Source organism: Sorex araneus, chromosome 3, assembly GCF_027595985.1.
Source record: "Sorex araneus isolate mSorAra2 chromosome 3, mSorAra2.pri, whole genome shotgun sequence".
NCBI lineage: Eukaryota > Metazoa > Chordata > Mammalia > Eulipotyphla > Soricidae > Sorex > Sorex araneus.
The window spans coordinates 88,930,330-88,942,401 of NC_073304.1; the positions used below are offsets into that span (position 1 = coordinate 88,930,330).

At 45.9% G+C, this 12,072-nt stretch overlaps 1 protein-coding gene across 4 annotated transcripts in view; it reads right to left on the reverse strand.

Annotated features, from left to right (window-relative positions):
* The window catches only part of FRMD5 (FERM domain containing 5), a 356,045-nt gene that overhangs the window by 48,220 nt on the left and 295,753 nt on the right, over positions 1-12,072 (reverse strand). The gene's annotated exons all lie outside the window — the stretch shown is intronic.

Sequence of the window (12,072 nt, forward strand, 5' to 3'; positions counted from 1 at the left end):
ATAAGGCTGAGAGAATGAAGGGGCCATGAGAGATCAAAGTTCTTCTTATTAACAACTCTCCTAGCAATACAACTCTTGACACAAACTTAGGAAGCTTGAAAAAAAGAAACACCCTTTATGCCAGTACTCATATGTTTGCACCCCTACCTTGATCACATACTAAATTTCTTTCTGGGTGATGAGTCTTCCCAAGTGCTGAGGGACCCCAGGGCCACCCATGGCAATTCTTGGCCAATCAAGCCAGACAGAACCCAAGGATGTGATGCTATTTAGGCCATGGATGCTGAGGGAAGCCAGGGCCACATTGGCAATGCTCTGGGGACCCTGTGGTGCTGGGAGATTAAACCACATCCCACCCATGTACTGCATGCACTCTGACCCTTGTGCTATCTTTCTGGCTCTATAATCACTTTCCTTTGCTTCATGACTCTTTTTCTCTCTGGAGAAATGAGCAAGTATTATCCCTTAATAAAATTATTTTGCTTTTCTGCTTGTCTTGTCCTGAAATTTCATCACATTACGATGGCCACATTTTATGCATATACACAAGTATTCAAAACATCCTAATGTTGCATCAGAGACAATTTAGTAATAAATGATTTTTAGGTTCTATCTGCTTAATTTTTTTTCTAAAGCATCACATAATGATCACACCCTATTTGTTTTTCTTCAAAAATTTATGGCATAAAATCCACTACAAATACAGGTGAAATGCAACTCTTTACTGTGATGAACGACAAGAACTCTGAGTTGGGGCTGAACTAACTTTTCCTCTTTCTGAGAAGAACATAATCATGCCTCACACAAATTCATGGCTACTAAAAGATATAATTTCAGGTAATGCAGATCAAATGGGCACTGGGTGCAGCTTGGTGAGTGCCTCCATGAAACTGGTAGGGTCTTTTTTTAATTTTATTTTTTTATTTTTCTTTTTGGGTCACACCTGGCGATGCACAGGGGTTCCTCCTGGCTCTGCACTCAGGAATTACTCCTGGCGGTGCTTGGGGGACCATATGGGAAGCTGGGAATCGAACCTGGGTCAGCTGTGTGCAAGGCAAACGCCCTACCCGCTATGCTATCGCTCCAGCCCCAAAACTGGTAGGGTCTTAGTGTTCTCACAGAGAAGGAGATTGTGCCCACAGTCTTGATTGTTCTAGAGACACACTCACAGCTAACATAACTTTATCTGCCAAATTATGACACATTAAAGACCTCTGATGTATAGCCAGTTGGTTAAAAAATAGAGATTTGGGCCTACAACTGGCACCTGAAGTCTCAAGATGGGGCTGTAAGAACCCCTTATCCATATCCGGTTTGTAAAACCCACAAGTAACATTTGCTATCTGAAGTATATGCAGAGGTCTGGGGGACCTAGCCCTTCTGTGGAGTCTGATGTTAATTTCTAGTTCCTGTTGGAATCTAGCTGAATACTCCTGACACCTGCTGGTACCCCAAAATTGCCCTGCAATGTGGGGAAGCTTCTGCACATGTTCACACTGGGTTCAGGAACCTCTTCAATGGCTGACTGTCTATCAATTCCCCTCCACAGGAGCAAGCCCTTAAGCTTCTTGTGCCTCTTTAGTGTGGTATGTGGGGGATGGACTCAGGCCACACCCAGTGGTGTTTTGGAGTTACTTCTGCTTCTGTGTTTGAGGGTCCCCTCCTAATGGTGCTTGGGGTACCATGTTATGCCAGGGATCTAACCCAGACCTCCTTATGCAAAGCAGCTGCTCGGCCCTTTGTGTGCTCTCTCTCTGACCCTTAAAATGGTCTTTTATACAAAGGGAAGCCTATATATATATATTTCCTCTCTTTTAAATATACATTAGGAGTATTTTTATACTCTATATGTTCCTTGGGTACCCTCCTCTCCTGACTTAAGGAATCTCACAAATCCTTTTATATGATATACATGGATATGCCTCAATTTGGGGGCCACACCTGGCAGTGCTTAGGGATTACTCCTGACTCTGCACTCAAGGATCACTCCTATGGTGGGGGGCTCAGGGTACTATATGGGGTGCCGAGGATCAAACTCAGGGTGACTATGTGCCTTTCTCACAGTACTATTATTCTGGTCCATATCTCATATTTTTGTTGTTGCTGTTGTTTTGGGGCCAACCTGGCGATGTTCAGGGGTTACTCCTGGCTCTATACTCATGAATTTCTCCTGGTGGTGCTTAGGGGATCATATGGGGTGCCAGGGATCAAGTGAGGGTCAGCCCCAAGCAAGGCAAGCACCTTACGTGCTGTACTATCTCCAGTCCCGTCCTCACAATTTTTTTTGTTCTCACAATTTTTTTTGTTCTCACAATTTTTAACTGTTGCATATTACTGATATGAACCAAATTTACCCAGCTCCTTTTTGATGGGATTTGTTTTTGATCTGCCATCACCAACATTGTGGCAGGGAGACCTTTAGCTATGGCACCATTCCTGCTTGACATCAGCAGTGTCTTTGCTCTCAAACAAAATCCAACCTTCACCATGGAGTCCTCGGTCCTACCCAGCCTGGCTCCTGCCTCTTTTCTAAACTCATTCTAAGTTATTGTTGTTACACTCCAGACAGCCTTTGTTTCCGAACACTTTGAGATCTTTCTGTCACTGGGCCTTTGTACTCCTTTAGTTGATCATACTCTTTCTGTGAACACTCTTTCTCTCCTTGAGGCCTTAGCTCAAAATCCTCTCCGAAGGACTGGAGCAATAGTATAGAAGGTAGAGCATTTGTCTTGCACATGGCTGATCCAGGCTTGATCCCCAGCATCCTATATGGTCCCCGGAGCACCTCCAGAAGTGATTCCTGAGTGCAGAGCCAGGAGTAATCCCTGGGCATTGCTGGGTGTGACACAAAACCAAAAAAACAAAAACAAAAACAAACCAAACAAACCTTTCTGAGGAAGTTCCCCCCCCCAATAAAACCATTCTTTCACTTACTATCCACCCGTTACCCCAATTCCCTCCTTCTCAGCCTTTACAGTTATCAAATTATCTGTTAATTTGCTTAATGTCTGTTGTCTCTCTACAGTCTTCATGAAGGCAGTTTAGGGGACTAACTTCTAGGACTGTCCCCTAAAACTAAGCCTGGCATATTGCAGGCGGGTCCTTAATACTAGTTTTAAAAACAGAAATGAATGAGTAGGAGGCAAAAGTTTGACTAAAAGTTTTCACAAAAATGATAGGAAATTAGGCCACTTTTAAACCCAGAACCTTCCCTTGAGTATCTGGGATTAGCCAGGTGGAGAATGACTCCTAGAAATCAGTCAGAGCACCTGGAACTCTGCCAGAGAGTTACCCCACCCAGCAGATCAAATATCTCAACAAATGCCTTAAGAATCTTCTCCTTGAGAATTGGAAGATGAGTGAGTGGCTCAACTGAGGAAGGCAGCATCCTTCCTTGGAGCCTCCTTTCTCTCTTCGCTGGCCCCACACTCCTCACAAGATAACTTCCTTCCCTGAAACAGGCCCTGTAGGTAGACCCTGTAGTCTCCACCAGAAAGAATTGGAGAAAGACCTTGTTAAGAACCAGACTGAGTCTACTAGGACCTCAAACCAGGCCTTTTTTTTGTTTTGTTTTTTAAGGTAAATACTGTCAACCAGTTCCTTACCGATGCCTCAGTGTGGGAAGAATTAAATTCCTTTTCAAGGTTCTTCTGGGAGCAGAGGAAGTATGCTTACTCTACCCCAAGCAGCATGTCCTGTACTATCCTTAAAGCATCCAAAATGGAACATTAAAGAGCAGTTGCGCATTGTGATTATTTTTCTATACACATAGACATTTTGCTTTGCACCAAGCTGGCTACTCCACTGTGATCAGCTGGAGTGAGTTCGAATGACTAGATGAGAACATGCCACGGCCATATTAGGAGGAGCCTGGGGCAGCCACAGGCTTTTATGATAGAAATCATGTGGGCTTTTAATAAGGATCATATCTTCCATGAAAACTCATTCTCATGGTCTGGCAGCTCACATTTACTTGTAGGGATCTAAGCTGGTAAGAGTCTTAACTTCAAGTGGCTGGAGCGATAGCACAGCAGGTAGGGCGTTTGCCTTGCACGCAGCTGACCCGGGTTCGATTCCCAGCATTCCATATGGTCCCCTGAGTACCGCCAGGCGTAATTCCTGAGTGCAGAGCGAGGAGTAACCCCTGTGCACCACCGGATGTGACCCAAAAAAGCAATAAAAAAAATAAAAAGAGTCTTAACTTCAATTGAGCCAAGTTCATAGTTCTCCTACCTTCCAGGAAGAAAAAAAAGCAGGACCAGGGGGAGGTAGTACAGGAGTTCAGGTCTTGCACAGGGCCAACCTGGTTCAATCCTTAGCACCACATATGGCTCTGGAACCCCTCCAGGAATGACCCCTAAACACAGCCAGGAGTAAGTCCTGAGCACTGATGGATGTGGTCTCCAAACAAATGATGAACAATCAAACAAGCAAAAAGCAGACTTTATCCAAATGTAGTTATTAAAAAATCACTATACATTCCCTAATTGTATCCAAAAGAATCTTTTTCTTGTGATTACTTAGCATCTGGTGAAACTCCTGCTCCCCACCATGGAATTTGAGTTCCTTCAGATTGCCACTGATGGCAGCAAGGAGATGCAGGGTTTTGAGCTACAAACTTATTGTGAGATCAACCAAGAGAAGCATCATCCTTCATTGATTTTCCAAAGTTAGAGGGAGGGAGGTGAGGGGGATGGGAGAGATCCTTCACATACTGAAATGCCATGAAGTTTAAATTCCCAGCAGAAATAAGGACAGCACTGAGGCGCCTTGTGCAGAGAGTTGCCACCTGCCTCCCTCCTGTAGGACTCAGGCCTGTGGTCACCTTCAGCTGAATGTTTCTTTCTGAGGGGCTCTACCAACAAGTCAGTGGTGGGGGCAAGATTTTAAACTTCCTTGTCTCATGGGTCTCTCTGTACCTCCAAAGGCTGAGTCCCAGGAGTCTTTCTATGGGGTCTCCTTTTTCTAAGTCTGGGGTTTCAGGGAATGGCATCTGGAAATCAGGCATTTTGGTGGCAAGATTAAGTCCAGAGTGTTCTCTCTCTTTCTCTCTTCATCTGCAGTGGGCCTGGTGTATTCTAAATGTCATGCCATGATTACAGGCAGAAATAGCCACAAGCTGACAGGTGATTACTGTTCAGTCACAAAATCAGGGCTCCATGCCTGAGCACACTTATCTTCAGGACACATGAGCTGAAGCAGCACACCCAAATCCAGATAACCCCCAAATTGATGCTCTTCCCAAGGTATTACTGGACTAAAAGAACTTATTAAGTATTTATAACAAATAGAGTTAGGGGCAGAGAGATCATACACCAGACCACACATATGTTTGCCTGGCAAGTAGCTGACCCGGGTTTGATCCCTGGCACCCCATATTGTCCCCTGAGCCCCACCAGGATGATCCCTGAGCACAGAGCCAGAAGTAAGCTCTAAGCACTGCCAGGTATGGTCCCAAACCAAAACTAAATACACTCATATTTTACGAACCACACACATCTGAAAACAATAGCACAGGGAAGTGCAACTCATTTGTATGGTGCAGGAAGTTTTATAAATCTTTTGATTCTTCCTGTAGGTCAGGGTGGGAGATTTCTTGCTCCTCCCTGTAGCTCCCTTGTGCCTCGCTGGTCTGTATGGAAGGAATTGAGATAACCAAACAGTAAACAAGCTTGGACAGTGACCTACAGTATTCAGGGTTAATTGCATTTTCTGCCACATATTCACTACCTTTGGGCAGGAGAGAAGCTTTATTTTATTTCAGCCTGGAGTTAGTACCGGGGACCCTGGCATGGTGAACCCTGATTGGAGGGGCTAACCTGTAGAAAACCCCACTTGTCTAGTCATTAGGCCTATCCTTCCTGTTCTTCCTTCCTGTCGGTTCTTCTTTCCTTTCCGTCCTTCTTTCCTCTCCTTTCCTTCCCTTTCCTTTCTTTTCCTTTCCTTTCCTTTCTTTCCCCTCCTCCCCCTCCCCCTCCTTCTTTTTTAATGTAGGAGTACTGCTATTTATTCAGACATTGATGAATCTGATTGAACTGGGCATGAACTCCACATTACTTTTTTTATTTTTTATTTTTTCACATTACTTTTTTTAAATTAAAAAATTTTTAATTGAATATTTGTGAGATAGACCATTACAAAGCTGTTCATAATTGGGTTTCAGTCATCAATGACCCAGCACCCATCCCTTCACCAGTGTATATCTCCCACCACCAATATTCCCCATTTCCCTCCTACTACCACCCAACACCCCATCGCCCACCCCCAGCCTCTCTCTATGGGAGGCACTTTCCTTCTTGTTTTCTCTCTTCTTTTCCTTTTGTACATTATGGTTTGCAATACAAGTGCTAAGAGTTCATGGTGTTTGTTCGGGCATCCAGTATTTTTGTTGGGATGGTAAGGCTGGAGTTGCTTTTCAGTTGGGTGGCCACTTTGGGGTGTGGATGTGACTGCCGAGATTTCTAGAAGTACAGGGAGGTGGGGGGAGGTAGCCCATCTCGACCCAGAGAAAGCCTGGAGATTTCAGTCTATAAAACCAGCATACCCAAATTTTCAGCAGATTATATCTTGGTGAGATCCATCCTGAGATGGTGGAGTCAAGCTGGGGTATGATGGCAATTTTGGATTGTATAAGCAAGTGATTGCTGGGGGCTCTACTTGGGTGGGCCTCAGGCCAATCCACTCCCCTCCAACTTCCTCCCATCTGTTCAGCCATGTGTGGGTCTGAGATTAATTGTGGCTTTTGATCTCTTTTAAGATTTATTTATGGATCTCTGAAACACGATCAGTAGGTTTTGCTTCAAGACCTACTGGACCAAATAAGACCTTCTTATCCCTCCCTCCCTCCCTCCCTCCCTCCCTCCCTCCCTCCCTCCCTCCCTCCCTCCCTCCCTCCCTCCCTTCCTTCCTCCCTCCCTCCCTCCCCTTCCTTCCTTCCTTCCTTCCTTCCTTCCTTCCTTCCTTCCTTCCTTCCTTCCTTCCTTCCTTCCTTCCTTCCTTCCTTCCTTCCTTCCTTCCTTCCTTCCTCCCCTTCCTTCCTTCCTTCCTTCCTTCCTTCCTTCCTTCCTTCCTTCCTTCCTTCCTTCCTTCCTTCCTTCCTTCCTTCCTTCCTTCCTTCCTTCCTTCCTTCCTTCCTTCCTTCCTTCCTTCCTTCCTTCCTTCCTTCCTCGCTCAAGGTTACTCCTGCCTCTGTACTCAGGAATTACTTCTGGTGGAAATATGGAGACCATATGGAAATGAACCCAGGTTGGCTACATGCAAGGGAAGCTGTACTATCTCTCCAGCCCCTTGTTAGGTCTGTCATAGTTAATCCAGTATTCTTGGACAGCTTGTGGGTTTTAAGCACAACTATAGTCTTGAAAAAGACAGCAAGAACAATGACAACCTTCTCAGATCATGGGCCCTTTGCTGTAAAATAGTGGGAGTAGGCTATGGTCTCCCAAGAAGACAGAGGTGAGAGGGAGCAGCAGCAGAGAGCAGCAGCTGTTCGAAGGCACAAGCTCCAGGGGTGCAGATGGCTAAGCTCAGAGGGGGTTACCTGGAGGAAGCAAGAGCTGAACAAGTGGTCCTGAGACCTGGCAGGAAGGACTTGGCTCCAGAGTGGGGATGGTCCAGTCCTACTCTAGCTTCATTCTGCACTGAAATTCCTTCTTCGTTCCTTCCCTTTGCAATGTCTTCTAAGGGCATGTGTGCTAAGTTCTGGCAGGTTCCGGAGCATTGGCTGTGTAAAGCACGTTAGCTCTTTCCTTTGTCTTCTCAGGGCCTTGGCAAGAGTAAGCTGAGCTTCCAAGTGTGAATCAATTACTGGGGTGCAGTGAGAGCCTGTGTTCACAGCTCTGGGTGGCAGAGGGAGGAGGAAGGTCACTCATGCTAGCAGCAAGGAGGCCCCAGAATTTCTTAACCTCAGTACCTCCCATGCAATTTTACATTTTCTTTGAAGAAAGGAAACCCCTGCAGAGCTCCTGGCCCAGGAGCCCACTTTTCTTGCTTAGTTGTAAACTAACAAAATCTGTTCCAGGAACAGCTGAGGTTGCAGCTTAGCAAAGCAGCCAGCTCACTTTGGGGGAAGATGGGGAGGTTCATTCCGGGAGACTGTGGTGGCAGCCACACTGTCTTATGGAGGAAGGTCGCCCCAAATGCAGCTGGGCCATGCCCTGCCCAGATGTCCCTGCTGCTCCACACTCTCAGAGGAGGCAGAAGCTGGGCTGGGGAGGACAGGACACCTGGTATCCTTATAGGGCCAGGTGGCCTTGTGGCTCCTAGGGCCAAGATCAGGCCCTGGGGTCAGAGTTTAGAGCTGGTGAGAGGAGTAGTACTTGCCCAGACCCCTGGAGCCCTGGCCCTCATGTAATCCTTTGTAAATGCAGCAACTTTTTGTCCTGGCTAACATTTCCCACTCAGAGGCCATATGTCCCTCTACCTCAGGAGACATTAGGATATTCTAAGGGGTGGGGGTGGTGGTCCACAGATGAGAATCAACGTAAATCAGTGAGGGGCACAACACAAGAACAGGGGTCCATCCAATAGGATGGGGTGGGGGGGTACAGGCAGAAAACAGGTGTGAAGGGACTGTGGATAGAAAAACATTGCTCTAAAACACCCTATTTACATGGCAGTAGAAGGAAGAGGGTTGATTCAACCTGCTGGCAGCTCTATCTGTGGGTTCAGATGCTGGGTGCCACAGGAGTCCCGTTACAGATCTTACTCCCATCAGAGAACCAGAGCCGCTCTGCACCACATGGCTCAGCATGCAGAGGAATATGCAGGGGGGGTGGGAGCACACACTCAGGAGTGTGGAGGTCATGTGCCGGGGGCAGTGCTGAGAATTCAGTCAGCATAGATGACTCAAATCAGACTCAACACAGGCAATGAAGACCCTCTGAGTGGAATCTGCTTGAAATCTGCTGTTGTGTTGCATGTGAGAGCAGAGGAGGGTGAGGGAGAGGTCAGACTCACTGAAACAGCCATGAGGATGCCGGAAGAGCCAAGGCATTTCTGTGCAGACTACTGGTACCCAGTGAAGTTTTTAGGGGGAAAGTAACCTGTGCTGGAGGGTTTTGTTTTTTTTGCTGAAGAAAAGCAAATCCTTCTCTCTTCCTATGGCGAGGCTGCTGTTCAGGAAAGGTGGCTCTGAGAGGCAGCGCTGTTCCTTGCTGCTGACTGATTGCATTTGGATTGTATTTTTCCAACTACTGCTGAATATCTCAGTGGACAGCCGGGCCACAGCTGCAGAATTACCGAAGACTCAGCCACGCTTGTTAGAAAAAAGCCTCATTATTGTGTATTTGTGTGAATCTTATATTCTTATTTTCATTCTTATTCTCCCTCTCTCTCTTTCTCTCTCTCACATACAATTATGACTCTCATAACTTGCTCCAGATAATTTGGAAAGAAAGTTCAGAATTTGGGGTTAAACAGACTACCTTCGGGAGCAAGGCTTCCTCTAGGTTCAACAACATGAATGGTTTGACAAGTCACGTCACTGTTGGGTTGAGAATTTCTGGGCAGCAGGAAGTCATCTGGGTGACAGGGGTCAGAGTATGCCAAACTTATCATCCTCACTGGTTCTCCTGGCCATGTGGCTATTCTTTCCTTGCCCTCCTCCTAGTGGAAAACTGTTTACTGCCCCACACCAATGAATACAGTCAACGCTGTATTCATTAGGCACTTGCATAAATGCATGAGGCCAGATTTCTGAGTCATGGCACATACAGTTTCCTTTTCAACAGTTCATGTCCCCTAGGAGCTGAGGTGGAGCCAAAGAGAGCAACGGCTCTGGGAAACAATGGCACAGAATGAACATCAGGGACAGGGTGCCACTTTGCATCTTGTGACCTTAGACCTGTCCCTGAATCTAGCTGAGCTTCCTTTGTAAAACAGCCTTAAAATGCCACTTCTTCTAGATTACTGAGAGGCTCAAGACAAGGGACAGAATATGCATGAAAATTCTATTCATTTTTCTTACCCACTTCCCTGCCTCTAGTGACCTCCTCTCCCTTCAGCTGAATGGTCATGAATGTGACAGGCCTTTGTTAATGAGCCTGGGCCCTCCTGAACCAGAGTCAGTCCATCCTGGACAAGAATCCTTGTGAAGGCCCCAGCTAATATTTCCTCCTTGTGAAGTGTCCCTGAGCTTATATATGGCACAGCCTACCATTTGGGAAACTTGTCCCACAGGACAACATCTCTATGTCCAAAGTCTTTATCCCAGACTCAATTGAAAGAGGAACAGAAAATACCAAATGCGGGTCTTCTGGTCAAGTCCTCAGAGCTGTGGCATGTCTGTTGAGTGCCATGGAAGACAAAGGTGTATGTACTCCTGTGGCAATCTCTTCACACCGGGGGAAGAAGGAGCTGGCTGGGGTGGAAAATGGGGAATGACAGCACTGCAATGGACATTAGGCCTTTCAATGCCTTTGCATTGTTATTTGAAATAAAAAAGAAAAAAGTATTTAACAAAACGTATGTCATTTAATTGACCCGGAACTTCGATGTCTCTCAAAACAAAAATGAATTGGCTCTCTGGCCTTAAAGCTATTGAGCTAACTCCAGCTTCCAACTCTTTTCCCTAGAATTCTCAGGTGACTAAGCCCAGCCAGCAGGTAAGGGGTGAGAGGTATACAAGAGATGCCCCCTTATCTCTACTATTCCCTTGTCATTTCTACTATACCTTTTTGTTTCTCTGGGATATATTCCCAGGAGTGGTATTGCTGGATCAAATGGGAGCTCAATTTCTAATTTTTTGAGAATTGTCCATATTGTTTTCCAAAAGGGCTGAACCAGTTGGCATTCCCACCAGCAGTGAAGGAGAGTCCCTATTTCCCCACATCCAAGCCAGTGATGCTCAGGGGTTACTCCTGGCTCTGACACCTGCATTTGTATGTTCATTGCAGCACTAATTACAATAGCCAAAATCTGGAAAAAAACGGAGTGCCCCAAAATAGATGACTGGTTAAAGAAACGTTGGTACATCTACACAATGGAATACTATGCAGCTGTTAGAAATGATGAAGTCATGAAATTTGCATGTAGGTGGATCAACATGGAAAGTATCCTGTTAAGTGAAATGAGTCAGAAAGAGAGAGACAGACATAGAAAGATTGCACTCATCTGTGGAATACAAAGTAACAGAGTGTGAGATTAACACCCAAGAGTAGTAGAGATAAGAACCAGGAGTATGCCCCACAGCTTGGAAACTGGCCTCAGATGCTGGGGGAAAACGCAGCTCAGATAGAGAAGGGAACACCAAGTAGAGGATGTTGGGAGGATCCATTCGGGTTGAAAGATGCGTGCCGAAAATAGACTATAGACCAAACATGAAAGTCACTCAATACCTCTATTGCAAACTACAACACCAAAAGGAGAGAGAACAAAAGGGAATGCCCTGCCACAGAGCAGGATGGGGTGGTGGGGGACGGGTTGGGGAGGTGGGAGGGATACTGGGAACACTGGTGGAGGAGAATGGGCACTGGTGGAGGGATGGGTAAACGATCACTGTATGACTGAAATGCAAACACAAAAGTTCATAAGTTTGTAACTGTACCTCACGGTGATTCACTAATAAAAAAATAAGAAAAAAAAAGCCCTCATTTTTCTGGTTAGTGTCCTGGCTTCCAGAGCACCAGCCACTCACAGCTGCTGTTTATTTAGGAGATAATCTGTTCCTTCTGAACATTTTTGTTCCTTCTTCTGAAAAGAGCCATTCACCATAATAGGCAGAATTCTGCAGTTGGACTCCAGGGCCCAACTCTTGATCTGTGGTCCCATGGTGGCACAAAGTCACCATTATGAATGCTGCCTTTCTCAGCACTAGGCACAAACACCCACAGTGGAACCATGGCACTTGGTTCCAGGAGAGGAGATAGGCCACCCAACAGATGGTGATGAATAAATGCTGAGACCTGTGAAAGCAAGACAAACCCCAAATCTCCCAACAGTACCATCCCAGTGATGGAGAGAAAGAGATGAGGGAAACAGGAGGATGCAGATGGCTAGCACATCAAAAGTAGTTTTTTTTTTTTTATAAGCTGCAAATTTGGAGCCATTCCACCATTTGAATGAGTGTTTCTCAGG